The sequence below is a fragment of the Convolutriloba macropyga genome, chromosome 1, assembly GCF_964194025.1.
Source record: "Convolutriloba macropyga chromosome 1, txConMacr16.3, whole genome shotgun sequence".
Classification (NCBI taxonomy): Eukaryota; Metazoa; Xenacoelomorpha; order Acoela; family Convolutidae; genus Convolutriloba; species Convolutriloba macropyga.
In genome coordinates this window covers 34953833-34965944 of record NC_134468.1, presented here as the reverse complement: position 1 = coordinate 34965944, position 12112 = coordinate 34953833, and the positions used below count along the sequence as shown (strand labels likewise).

Below are 12112 nucleotides of genomic sequence, written 5' to 3'. Positions count from 1 at the left end.
TTCTGTTGGATGCCAAAATTCTCTAGAATTTGTTTCAGGTAGAGTGAGTGCTGAACTGCTGCCGCCATGCCCTGATATTCTGCTTCTGATGAAGAAAGATCAAATGTGGCCTGCTTCTTGACACCCCAGCTGAGTGCTGCGCCACGTCCGTTGAGCTTGAAGTAATAGCCTGCTGTTGATTTTCTGTCTTTCACATCTCCAGACCAGTCTGCATCACTTTCCCCCCACTAAATCATAACTAGCCTCTTTTGTGTAAGTAAGCTTTAAACCTTTTGAACCTTGAAGATATCGCAGAAGTCGTTTTCCGCATAGCCAGTGTTGATTAGTAGGTGCGTTCATGTGCCTGGAGAGAATGTTGACTGTGAACATGATGTCTGGCCTCATCTGTTTGGTCAGATAAAGAAGTGATCCAACCAAGCTTCTGTAGAGCCTCTGGTCAACTTCTTCGTCTCCGTTCTGTGCTATCTGAAATTTCAAATTCAAATAAGCTGAAGTTCTTGAGGGTTTGCATTGATCCATTTGAAACCGTTGAAGCATTGTCTCTATGTAGCGTTGTTGGTCGACTGTGATCTTGCCTTCTTCTTGTCTGATTCTAAGGCCCGGAAACCAGTGTAGTCTCCCCCTGTCTTCCATGTGAAATGTTGCCTCTAGTGCCTTCTTGACATCGGAGATCACTGTCATGCTTCTTGATGCTACTATGATGTCAACCCAGACCAAGATGAAGGTGTGATCCTCTGCCTCTGATCTTGCGAACAAGCAGTGATCGTTCCTGGATCTGGTGAACGCCTGTCTCAGTAAGAAGTTTGCCAGTTCTTCGTACCCGTTGTTGGCAGCCTGTTTCAAACCATAAATTGATTTATTTAGTCGACATACTAACTTCTCCCTGTCTGATCCGCGTTTTACAAACTCCTGTGGCTGTATCAGATACACTTCTTCCTCGATTGGTGAGTACAGGAAAGCAGTCTTGACATCAAATTGGTTCATCACATGGCCCCGCTTCGCTGATAGCTGAATTAGAATCCTGAATGTCTCTGGCTTATAGGTAGGCGCAAAAGTCTCAAAATAGTCCATTCCTTCCACTTGTTTGAAGCCTTTCGCCACATAGCGTGCTTTGTATTGGTCTACTTGACCACTGGGTTCCAATTTCACTTTGTACACCCATTTGCCCGGTATGACATCCCTGTCTGTGGGTGGTCTCACTTGGTCCCAAGTCTCGTTGTCTTGGAGTGCCTTGACCTCATCATTCATTGCCCGGTACCACTGGTCACATTCGTCAGCTTGCTTAGCTTTGTAGACTGTTTTGGGTTCCACATAGTTACCCCCAGTCACACCAAGATGGGTCCTGACTTCTCCAAAAAAAATGCGGAACATTCCTTGCTCGTGTCCCTCGTCTTGGTTCTGCACTGTCCGCTTGCTCCAGTGCTTCTTCAAAGAAGCCAGCTGTCTGTGAGAAGTCCTCCGTTTCACTGTCTTCCAGTGACTCAGAGTTTTTGAGACTCCCTCTTGTTGCTGTAGATTCTTCATCCAGTGCTGCTTCATCAACATCTGAGGCATCTTGTCTCAGTGTCAATTCTTGAGTGTTCACGCTCTCTGAGTCATGCCACTCTTCCTTTATTGCAGTAGATGTGCCCTGCTCCTCTTTGTTGCCATCGTCTTGATGACCATCATCGGGGTGCCAGATCCGCAGTTGCTGTGACCCCTCATCTAGTATGTCGGGCGTCTCTGTGTTGTCAGGGATTGAGCCCACTTCGGACTCCTTGATGATCACATCTCGAACTGCCACAACCTTGCGTGTGTTGGATACGTACACCAGGTATCCGTTGTCTCGTTCAGTGTAAACCACAAATTTTCCTTCCAGTGCCTTGGGTTCAAGTTTGTTGACATCTCTGTCCCGCTTCCTCATTAAGACTGTGCAACCAAAAATAGATAGTTTACTAATAGAAGGCTTAGGTTTTATATCTCGCATCAAATCTGCTGGACATTTTCCCTCTCACTTCTTCTCCTCTCACAAACAAGTTCTTGATCCTTGTTGCGTGATGAATTGCTGCTCCCACATCATCTTGGGAAGTCCTGAGTCAATGAGCAAACATCTTGCCATCTCCAACAGTGTCCTGTTGCACCTCTCAGCTAACCCATTCTGTTGTGGCGTCTGTGGTATGGTCTTCTCCTGTAGAATGCCCGCATCTAAGCAGTATGTCTTGAACTGCTCTGAGAGAAACTCCTTCGCATTGTCCTGCCTCAGCTTCTTGGGCGTCACCACACTGAGAACAAATTTTTTCAGGCTTGCCAGTGCTTCACTCTTTGCCTTAAGCAAGTCCACAAACACAAACTTCGTGTACTGGTCTGCAAACACAATGCAGAGCCCGAACCCTGACAGTGAATCTATTCTGAAAGATCCCATCACGCTTGCGAACGCCCTCTCTAGCTTCTCTTCTGCTTGGGTCTCTGCCACTCTTGGTACTGGAGTCTTTGTGATCTTGGCCAATGCACACACATTGCATACATCATCGAGTTCCCCCACTGTTTCTTGTGCATTCTTGACCACATCCGCTTTATTCAAATGACCCAATCGTCTGTGCCACTTCCTTGCACTGTCAATTTTCACGCTGTTGGAACTCATCTTGAATTCTAGAACGCTGCAGGGTAAGCAAAAAAATTATTTTCTTGTGTTAGTTTTACCCGAGTTCCCTTCTGGAGTTTCATGCAGCTGCTTTTTTTTCTCGAAATTGAAGCTATGTCCCCACTCCGTGCATCTTGAGACTGATAGGAGGTTTGAAGAATAGTCCGGCAAACACAAAACAGGTTTGAGTTCGCATCGGAATTCCCCTTTGTTTGAGGGTATGCTGATTCTCACACAGCCTCTGCCCACCACTCTGGAAGCCTCTGGGATTTCTGACCACTAATTGAATGGGCACAAAGTCCAGGAACGCATCGATGTTCATCACTATGTGATCTGTACAACCACTGTCCACTAGCATGCCTGCTGTCTTCCACTGGGTAAGAGCTAACCAGTATTCCTCGTCTGGTGAAGCCAATGTTGGACCCATTGCCACTGACTCCTGTTTGCCTCCATCTTTTTGCCTTTTGCATGCTCTGTCTAGGTGAACTTTCTCACCACACTTGCTGCATTGTGCTGTCTCCTTCCTCCTGCAGTCCTTGGCAAAGTGTCCAGGAATCCCACACACAAAGCAGTTTTTCTTTCTTGGGTCCCTTCTTGAAGTCACGCTTCACTAACAGTGCCACTGAACCACTCTGTCCCTTGTGCCTCTATGCTGTGCTCTCATGGAATTTCTGCAGCCTCTTCCTCAACTCTGTGAAGTTCGTTGCCGGGTTAAAGCTTTCCTGTATAAAAAAACTTTCATACCTCATTGGCAGACGACTGAGGACCAAGGCGTTGAAGAGGGTCTCTGAGACTGCTTCCCCTGCTTCTTGCAGCCTTTTGAGCAACTCCTGTCCTCTGATGAAGAAGCTGTTCAAATCTTCAGCATCCTCGAGCTGCAGTCGGGCAAGCTGTGCCACCAAAGTCACCACTGTCGGCGTCTCCACACTCTGAAATCTCTCTTGCAAAAGCTTCCAAGCCTTTGCTCCATCTCCGATGCCGTCTTTTCCCACACAGTCATGTCTCATCAGCATGAGGGTTGTTGCATCTAGAGTCAGTGCCAGATGGCACCACACAATGTTCCGTTTCTCCCTGATGTCTGCAACTTCCTTCTCATATGCATCCTTCAGCACCTTGTGGTTCTTCTTTTCATTATTGCTCGCCCCATTGGCTAATGGTAGAGGCTCGTTGGGTTGCTCCTCTGTCCCAAGTAGTGATTTGTAGATTCCCTTCGTCTGCATCATTGCCACAAATCTTGTGCTCCAGATTGGAAAGTCCTGTGCATTTCCTGTGTAGGTCAGCAGCTTCACTGTCTGTTGATCCATCGTAGTTTGAGCAGGCAAAACGGTTGTGAAAAGAAAAGGTACTCAGCAGAAAAGGATTATGACTCTCAACAACAAATTAGTTTTGTTTTAGAAATTAGTTCTAAGACATAGAAAAGTGCTGGGCCCATAACCTGTTGGGTTATGGGTTTTCGCAAGCGGAATAAAAACGTTTTTAATGAAGTAGAAAAATTAATTTCTCAAAACGAGAGAATAACAAGAATGATATTTTACAGTAGAGTTTAGAGACTTACAGGAGAGATCTGATTATTAGATCAAGATGGTGATTTGATTTTGGGGATAAAAAAAGGCTCAAAAATCAGCTGTATATATACCCATTATCAATGCGAGAAAGTCAAGATACAAAACTAATCTTAGCACCATGATTTACAGTGGGGGTCGCAAGGGTTACCTAACATGGTTTGCTTAAGAAAATCAGTCGCAAAGGGAACCATAAATGGATGGCATATGCACTTTTCTAAGAATTCATTCACACTTCCGGAGATATCATAATCATTTAATGCGTGCTGGGAATATTTTACATCAAATAATCTCACTCTAATATTAGTTATCTAGATTCACCAATTTGAACCGAATATTGATTCTAAGCACCATCTCTTGACGATTCATTTATATAAATTCTCTGATTAAAATCAATTTGCTTTTGTCTTTCTAATCTGGTAAATTAAACTTTCTTTCTAATTCTCACTAAGTTTAAGACTGTAGTTTGATCGATATTCTAATCGGTTGCTAATCCATCCGTAGGATGCTAGAATTAGAAGTAACCGAATTTATAGAGAATGACGATGAGCTATTTCATGGAATCGTCAGTTGTTCCAACAGTCATCAGTAATTATGACACCTAACAGGTTTCCAAAACAGGTTTCCACATTTTAGATTTGCAAATCGAAGTCTTCCTAATCTGCTGCTTGTGAAAGAGTGCAACTTGTAATGAAAGAGTGCCTGGAATGAATCCTAATTCAGAAAATGAAGAAACATTTCTGAGAGCTCCCTCAAAACCAGTTTCTGTTGAAACTCTTAAAAGTGCAAATACTGAGTCTAACGAGGTCAGAGACCGTCATTTCCAGAATAATCACGCAATTTCTTTTGATCAACTAAGAGCACTACTGGGAGAACTAAACAAGTATTCTGCGTCGATACATAGGCAAAAAGTGGACTTTCAATGAAAAAAAAACGTTATTTAAAGGCGACGCCCACAAACTGCTTTGCAGTTAATTTTTTTAAAAAAATTCTCTGTTGGCCCAAATCTTGGAGCAGTCTAATCAGAAATCTATAAGATATTTATGTGGTACGTCGATACAACGTCAATGTAATTTTTCAGTAAATAATTTTTTCCGAATTATGATCCTTTTATTTTCCTCTGTTGAAAGTCATTTGCCACGTAGTTTTCCTGAATCACACCGAGAAAATTAAGATTTGTTCAGAATAACCTCAAATCTTTCTTCGTTACCTTAGCATGTCAACTGTCAATCAGTTGGAAAATTCTCGCAATACAGTTTTGAGTACTGTCAGGTTTAGTCAGATTATGTACGCAAACACTAGGGAGTATTTTGCAACTAGGCATGATTCGTTTATAGAATCCATATTCAGTATAAACACGACAAATTTGTACGGCGAAACCAGGAGCAGTTTTGGGACTCCCATGAGACACTGTTAGCACTTCAGCCCTTTTGGGAAAGGGCAACTTCAAAATGACTCGATAGATGACAAAAGTGAAGGACTCAAGTCAAACTTACAATCCTTTCGAAAAACAAAATAACGCTTGAAATATTTGCTCGTATAAAACCTACTGCTGTTAGGCTACCTCTGAATCGGTATTCGAGAACAAAATAGTAAACTGTGGAGCAAATGCATTACAAGAGAGACAAGTCTGTACCACCTACTTGAGATCAATTGAGGATATGGTTCCAGAATTCTTTTAAAATTGGTAAAATTGGTGCGGAGGTCGCCCGTGGCCAATTTGCAACCTGAAATGTGTCTCACTCCTCTGCTTGAGCGGAAGTAGGACAAATGATCAACAGAAAAGAAACAATTTTCTGAGATAAAACCTTGGTGACAGGAAAACTGTGCTCATTGATGAAGACGGTCTTCAGTAGACCGGGAAACATTAGCTTTGATAGGTAAAATTTCTTTTCAATGAAACAGACAAATTTGAAAGCGTACAAAAGATATAATGTATCATTAAGGAACTTTCTGTAAATAGAAGTTTCTTTGATCAATGAGATATCAGCAGGGATGTGTTTTGAACAGACAAAACTGATTGAGATATTCAATGGGCACCGCTCGGAATTATAGACGGCCGAAAAGGCTTGACAAAAGCAATAATTGTGGGAATTGGGCAGCAGTAAAAAACATAGATTAACAACAGGAAATACGCACAACCAAAATCGTGACAAATTTCACTCATGCAAGCGGGGCGCCCCTAATTCAGCAATGAAATTCTCCTCGTCAGACAGACAAAGATTGAAGGAACGTGAAATATCCAAATTGTGCACAAGAATTTTCAGCTTTGCCTTGCTTGTTTTGTAAATACGGCATCAAGTGTAACATCTGCAGAAATCTGAACCAATTTGGACGTCTGTGCAGAAATTCAAATACAACTAACAGATAAGAACGTGTAAATACCTGATGAATCAACTGTAAATAAGTTTGAAACCTTCAACTCCGAATGTGACTCAACTTATAGTCTATCAGGTGAGGACTCTTGCCACAATAGACAATGGAAGGTCCGCTGATTTTAAACATTAAAATAATTAATTTCAATTGGCAAAAACAACGAGGTTTTTTTCTCGGAAATTGTTCGCTCCATTGTAAGAAGATAAGAGATTACAAGTTAAGCCTCCGACACCTACGGAAATAACATGGTTTCTTGACTCTGCACATCAATTCTTGACTCTGCACATCACACAAATTTATATCAACTCAATCTTAACATTGTAATCCATCTCGACAAAAACTTTTAATGAACTGGAGCAAAAATAAATGGAGTGACAATAATGACAAGTTGTCTTTAAACTAAAAAAATACAAATAGCAATTGCAATAGGAAATAGACACTTCGATCCTACCTGAGAAAAAATATATGAAATGAAACGCATCACGATCCGGACTCAGAGTGTCAGTCAATCAATAGAAGCGCCGAGGATGAACAAAAATTGCATTTGGGCCTCAATTTTTTATCTAAGGGGACAAATACAAAACAGGTTATCGACTACGAAAGAACATTATTCTAGTAAATCACTTAGCAGAAGAATGAAACGCTTGATAGAACTTTTGCTCTCCTTTTTTCTCAATTGAGCACACAACCCATTCAAAAACAGCTAAGTTGATTACAGCTCACGAAATTTTGACCGAACAGTAGATGAGAAGTCAGTTGATGCTGAATTTGAGCATAAGAAGCGCAGTGCAAGATTTTTTATCATGGTTTGCTTTCTTTATTGGTAGTACAGTATTTTTTGAATTTAAAACGTAGTTATCGCTGCGTGATAACACGGCACCAATTTTACTTCAGCTAGTATATCAAAATGTCAAAATTTAGTACCGCCGTTTCGCAAATAACTAAACCACTGACCTCACTCAAAGCTCCTCCAGCGTAGAATATAGAATTAAAAAGATTTTTTTTTTATTTTCGTTTTCTACAGGTAGTTATCGAGGTTTAAACTTCTGTGAAAAGTAGAGTGAATTCACGTTGTTTTATTCACATATTCCGAAATTTTTGACTAATTTTTCGTCAATTTTGCTCAAATTTGTTGAAATTTTTAAGAATAGTGTCGTTGATTTTTCTTTTAAGGACAAACAAGTCTCTTTGATTACTCTGATTTAATTTTTTTTGTCAAAAACTCTGGATAAATATTTCAAAATTCAGCCTTTTTCATCAAAAACTGCACGAAATAAGCTACTTTAGTCCACTTTGATAAAGTTTGCCGGTACTACACCACCAATAAACAGCCATACAATCTTTGTAGACTCAGAAAGGGGCTATTCCTACTTCAAATTCCGCTGAGAGTGCTCTGTAATTAAAACTTTGCCGTTTTTAAATCAGCTGTACTGGTTTATTAACAAAAATGCAGATTTTTTTTTGAGTTTTCAACTAACAAATAATCTATATCTACGATATTTGAAAAATCAATAGTTCCTAACGGAAAATAAGCATTAGCAGGGCTAGTTTTGGGCCAATCTTGGACTGTTACAATCCCGAAAGAATTCGGATTGCAATCAGTCGGTCTTTTTTTTGAAAAAAGACTTTTTAATTATAAAGAAAAGAACATATCAAATGAAAGCCAAAGAGTGATAGGTTCAATTGGTTTCCTAAGCAGCTCCAAGCTAATGCTTTTAGTTTTTTACTTTATGATCGTTTCGACTTTTAAAAATAACTGATTTTTAAATAAATAATGGCTGAATGAACTTTTCCTCCATTTTTTCTTAATTTGATCAATTTGCAGCTTAGTGTCAGCATAGAAAGAATGCTTCTTCATTCTACTGATTTCAAATTTAGTCTCGATTGCGTTTTTATGCCCAAAGATATTGTTTTCTGGCTTTGATACTAATAGATTTCAGATTTTTTTGTTTTTAGAAATTTGCCAGTTTTTCACGTTTTCTAGTCACATTATCACATTACTGAGAGTTCTCATATCACATAATTAGCGTTGAAAACGAAACACAATTGAACCTATTTAAATCCTTAAAGATATAGATTATGGTTTTAACGGCCTCGACACTTCTTTCTTCAAGAAATTAATTGAATTTTTCAACTTTGTCTTTAAATGTAATTTTTACTTTGTCATTTCAGTTGTATGGATTTTCTTGTATAGTGATAGGTTTAACTGGCTTTTTATGGAAGAATTCATGTCTTTGAAAACAATCGTTTTCAAAAATTAAAAATAAAAAATTTTTTAACTTCGCAAGTTTGTTCTTTTTATTTTTGTTTTTGGTACCTAATCTCGTTAATTACAAGTCAAATATGACATTATGGGTGTCAAGTGAAGGTGTCAAAATGGATTGATGTGCTAAAATCTGTTTTTTAAAGAATGAGTTATGACATTACTGACTTCGACACCTGTTTTTCACAAAAAAAGTAAATTAATTTGATTTTTGTAATGTTTCACGTTCTTTTTGTAGACGCAAGAATTGTTCTGGATAATTGCAGGTCTCAAGTAATTCCTTTGGGTGACTAAGCAACCCTATTTAAATATTTCATTTTGTAATTTATGTTTTTCATGACTTTGGATGTTTTCTTTCGAAAAAAAATCAAATTTATTACATACTTTTGCCCCTTTTCTCTTTTTGTCTACTTGTTACCTAGTCTCACTAATAAATAGCCAAATACTACATTATCGCTGTTTGAAGAAGGCGCAAACAAATATATTTTGAGGGCCGAAATATGCCTTGACGGTTTTGACAGCGTTTTCTGGCAAGTTTCAATTGACTTTTTTGTTTGTTGTTTTTTTGTTGTTCTTTTTAGCCGCTTAAAGAAATGATTAAGGACAGGCCCTAATGCGCTTCTATAGAAGCATTGGTAATCGTAAATCTTCGGGATATTTTACTTGATTTCTAACGGTTTTAATTACTTTGAAGTCAAGTGTTTTACAAAAAGTAAGCGAATTTTTTAAGTTTACTGTTTTTGTTCTTTTTTGTCTAATTGTTACCAAGCCTTTTTATGGACTGGTCCATATCTTTTCTGGTTATTTATAAGTTATTTTTTTTAGATTTAGGTTCATCTGACGGTATGTTGACTTTGCTATTAAAGTAAATAAGTTATTTGTTATTTTGGGTTTTTGTTACTTTTCTATTAAAGTAAATAAGTTATTTGTTTATTTTTTGAAAAAGACTTGGGCTTTTTTGGGATTCGCAAAAAATAATTTTTGGGTTTTTCTATCTGTTCCTCATTTGGTAGACAATTATGCCAAAATGGTCGGGGTGGATGGGCGGGGTCAGAACCTTATGTGCCGTCGCACATTGCTGAGCCGCCTTGTTGTTCATCAGTTTAATGAATTACAAAAATTTCGACACTACTAAGCAATTCCTAAATTGAACTTGTATCCTTGGATGACGAATCTTTAGTCTGATTTAGCTCAAATAAATCAATCTAAGAAGAGGATGCTTAATTAAATCAAACAAAATAAATTCAACGGGATGAGTAATTAGACTAGAACCTGCCCTGCAATTATTACTTCTTTCACTGTTATCTCAACACTGCATACGACGCAGTGCTCAAGAGGTCCAAGATTGCATGCTGAACGATAATGAAAAATTCAAAAGAATTGTCTCTTGTATTCTTAGCCTCCTGAGAAAAACCTACATGTGAAATCAGGCCGGCTTGCTCGGATGACAGAATTGGGATGACAATTTTTTATAAAGTGTCCTTAAGTTGAAGCCATTGGTAGGCACTACTTTTGAAAGTTTCGGCATGACCGCACGACAAACCTAACAAAACCCTCATGCTTGCTCTACATCAATTCACACATTTTGGACAAAACTCCTGTTAGGGGGTCTATTCAGGTGCAACTACTGTGAAAATGGACCAGTATTGGGTTCGAACCAGCATCTCTTACTTGTAAGCCTAGTGTGCTACCCAATTACACCAACTGGTCTTAAGCTCTCGAACTTGGGCGTCTCTTATAACCCATTCTCACGTTCTTTCTTGTTCCTCAAGGCTTCATTTCTCTAGCCGAGTATACGTTGAACAAGTAGAGCTTCTTGTCAAGCTATGTCAAGCTTATCTTTTGCGCAATTTACATTAGGTTGATCTCTCTCAACCTTCTAACAACTCCCAAATGCAAACCCTGCATAACCATGAGTTAAAACTCAAAACGTATCATTCCGGCTTCTTTAACGTTCAAATCGTTATATTAATATTTCCAACTTCACAAGAGGAACTCAATAGTGGTGGTTGTGACCGTAAAAACAAGCACGTGCAAGTTGTAGACGGCCACATGACATCACTGCTGTGCCAGATTCTACAGTGACAGATTTTTTCTTTATAGTGCCAGATTGAAAACAAACAAGAGTTTTCATAAGCAAGATTACGTGACCGCTTAACTTTTAATCAGTTCTAAAGTGCTAAAATTCTAATTCTCCAGTGAAAAATTTTAGCTAAAATTTAATCAGAGTTTTTGAATCTTTTTTCACGTCAAAATCTACATACCTAATATAAAATTTTTGTTTTGTGTTTGCAGGTAATTTCTAGAAAATTTATTCTAGGTAAATTGCACGTATCTTTTTTGCAGGTAATTTTGAAGGCAATTACCTGCGGTTTTGGTTACCTGTAAACGTTGCAGGTAAATTTAGCTAGACAATTCTTAAATTGTACTTCACAAATCCAATTTATATCTCGAACCACTTGGCGGTTCTCAATTAATGACAGAGTGTTTCAGTGACTTCATCACAGCTACGTAACTTATACATAAAGGCTTCCATAATGATTAAACCTTGAAAACATTTAATTGTTCCGACCCTCTTGAGGGGGGGAGGAACTATATACTCTATAAAAGGTGTTTTGAAACAACTCTTTCGGATTTCAATTCATTTCCGTGTATAAAGCAACGTTTTACAGTAAGTCATATCAAGTAACGTATTAGCATAAAGCAACGTATAGCGTGTTATATAAACGATCAATGTAACAAGTGAAAACTTAGACGGCAAGATTTTTTGATGCTCATTTAACAGGTTTTTTCGTCTGATGTCATTGACGTCAAAATCAGTTCGTATTCGATCGGCAATAGTCTAGAAAACCTAAAAATATTAAGCCGAAAACCAGCTTAATCGATACATATAGTGGTTATATTTACTTAAAATTAGGTTAAATGAACTTTTTCGGAACTTTCTATGTATATTAGAACGTTTTATACGCATTTAAATCTTATTCTATACGCTTTTAAAATACTCGAATCTGATTGGTTAATAATATCTCGCTTACTTATTTACTTCGTAACATCCTCCGGCCCGGAAGAAGATGTTGGGAAAACTGGTACAAGTTTTACAAGCGGGCGGACGAGCGAACCGGTCGACGTACGTAAGACGGCAGAGCGCGCGACGCTATCGGAGCCGTAACGGAGTTCCACAATCCGAGCGGTTGGGTAGTAACCCCTAGGGTTGGCTTCTTCAACTATCCAAACCAAGTCACCGGTCTTAAGGTGTTGCTCGGCAGGCGTCTGCCACTTAGAGCGTCGGTT

The 12112-nt window shown here is 38.8% G+C and overlaps 1 protein-coding gene across 2 annotated transcripts in view; it reads right to left on the bottom strand.

Moving 5' to 3' along the window:
- Positions 1 to 12112, bottom strand: part of LOC142348408 (uncharacterized) — a 33583-nt gene that overhangs the window by 8971 nt on the left and 12500 nt on the right. The window lies entirely within an intron of this gene.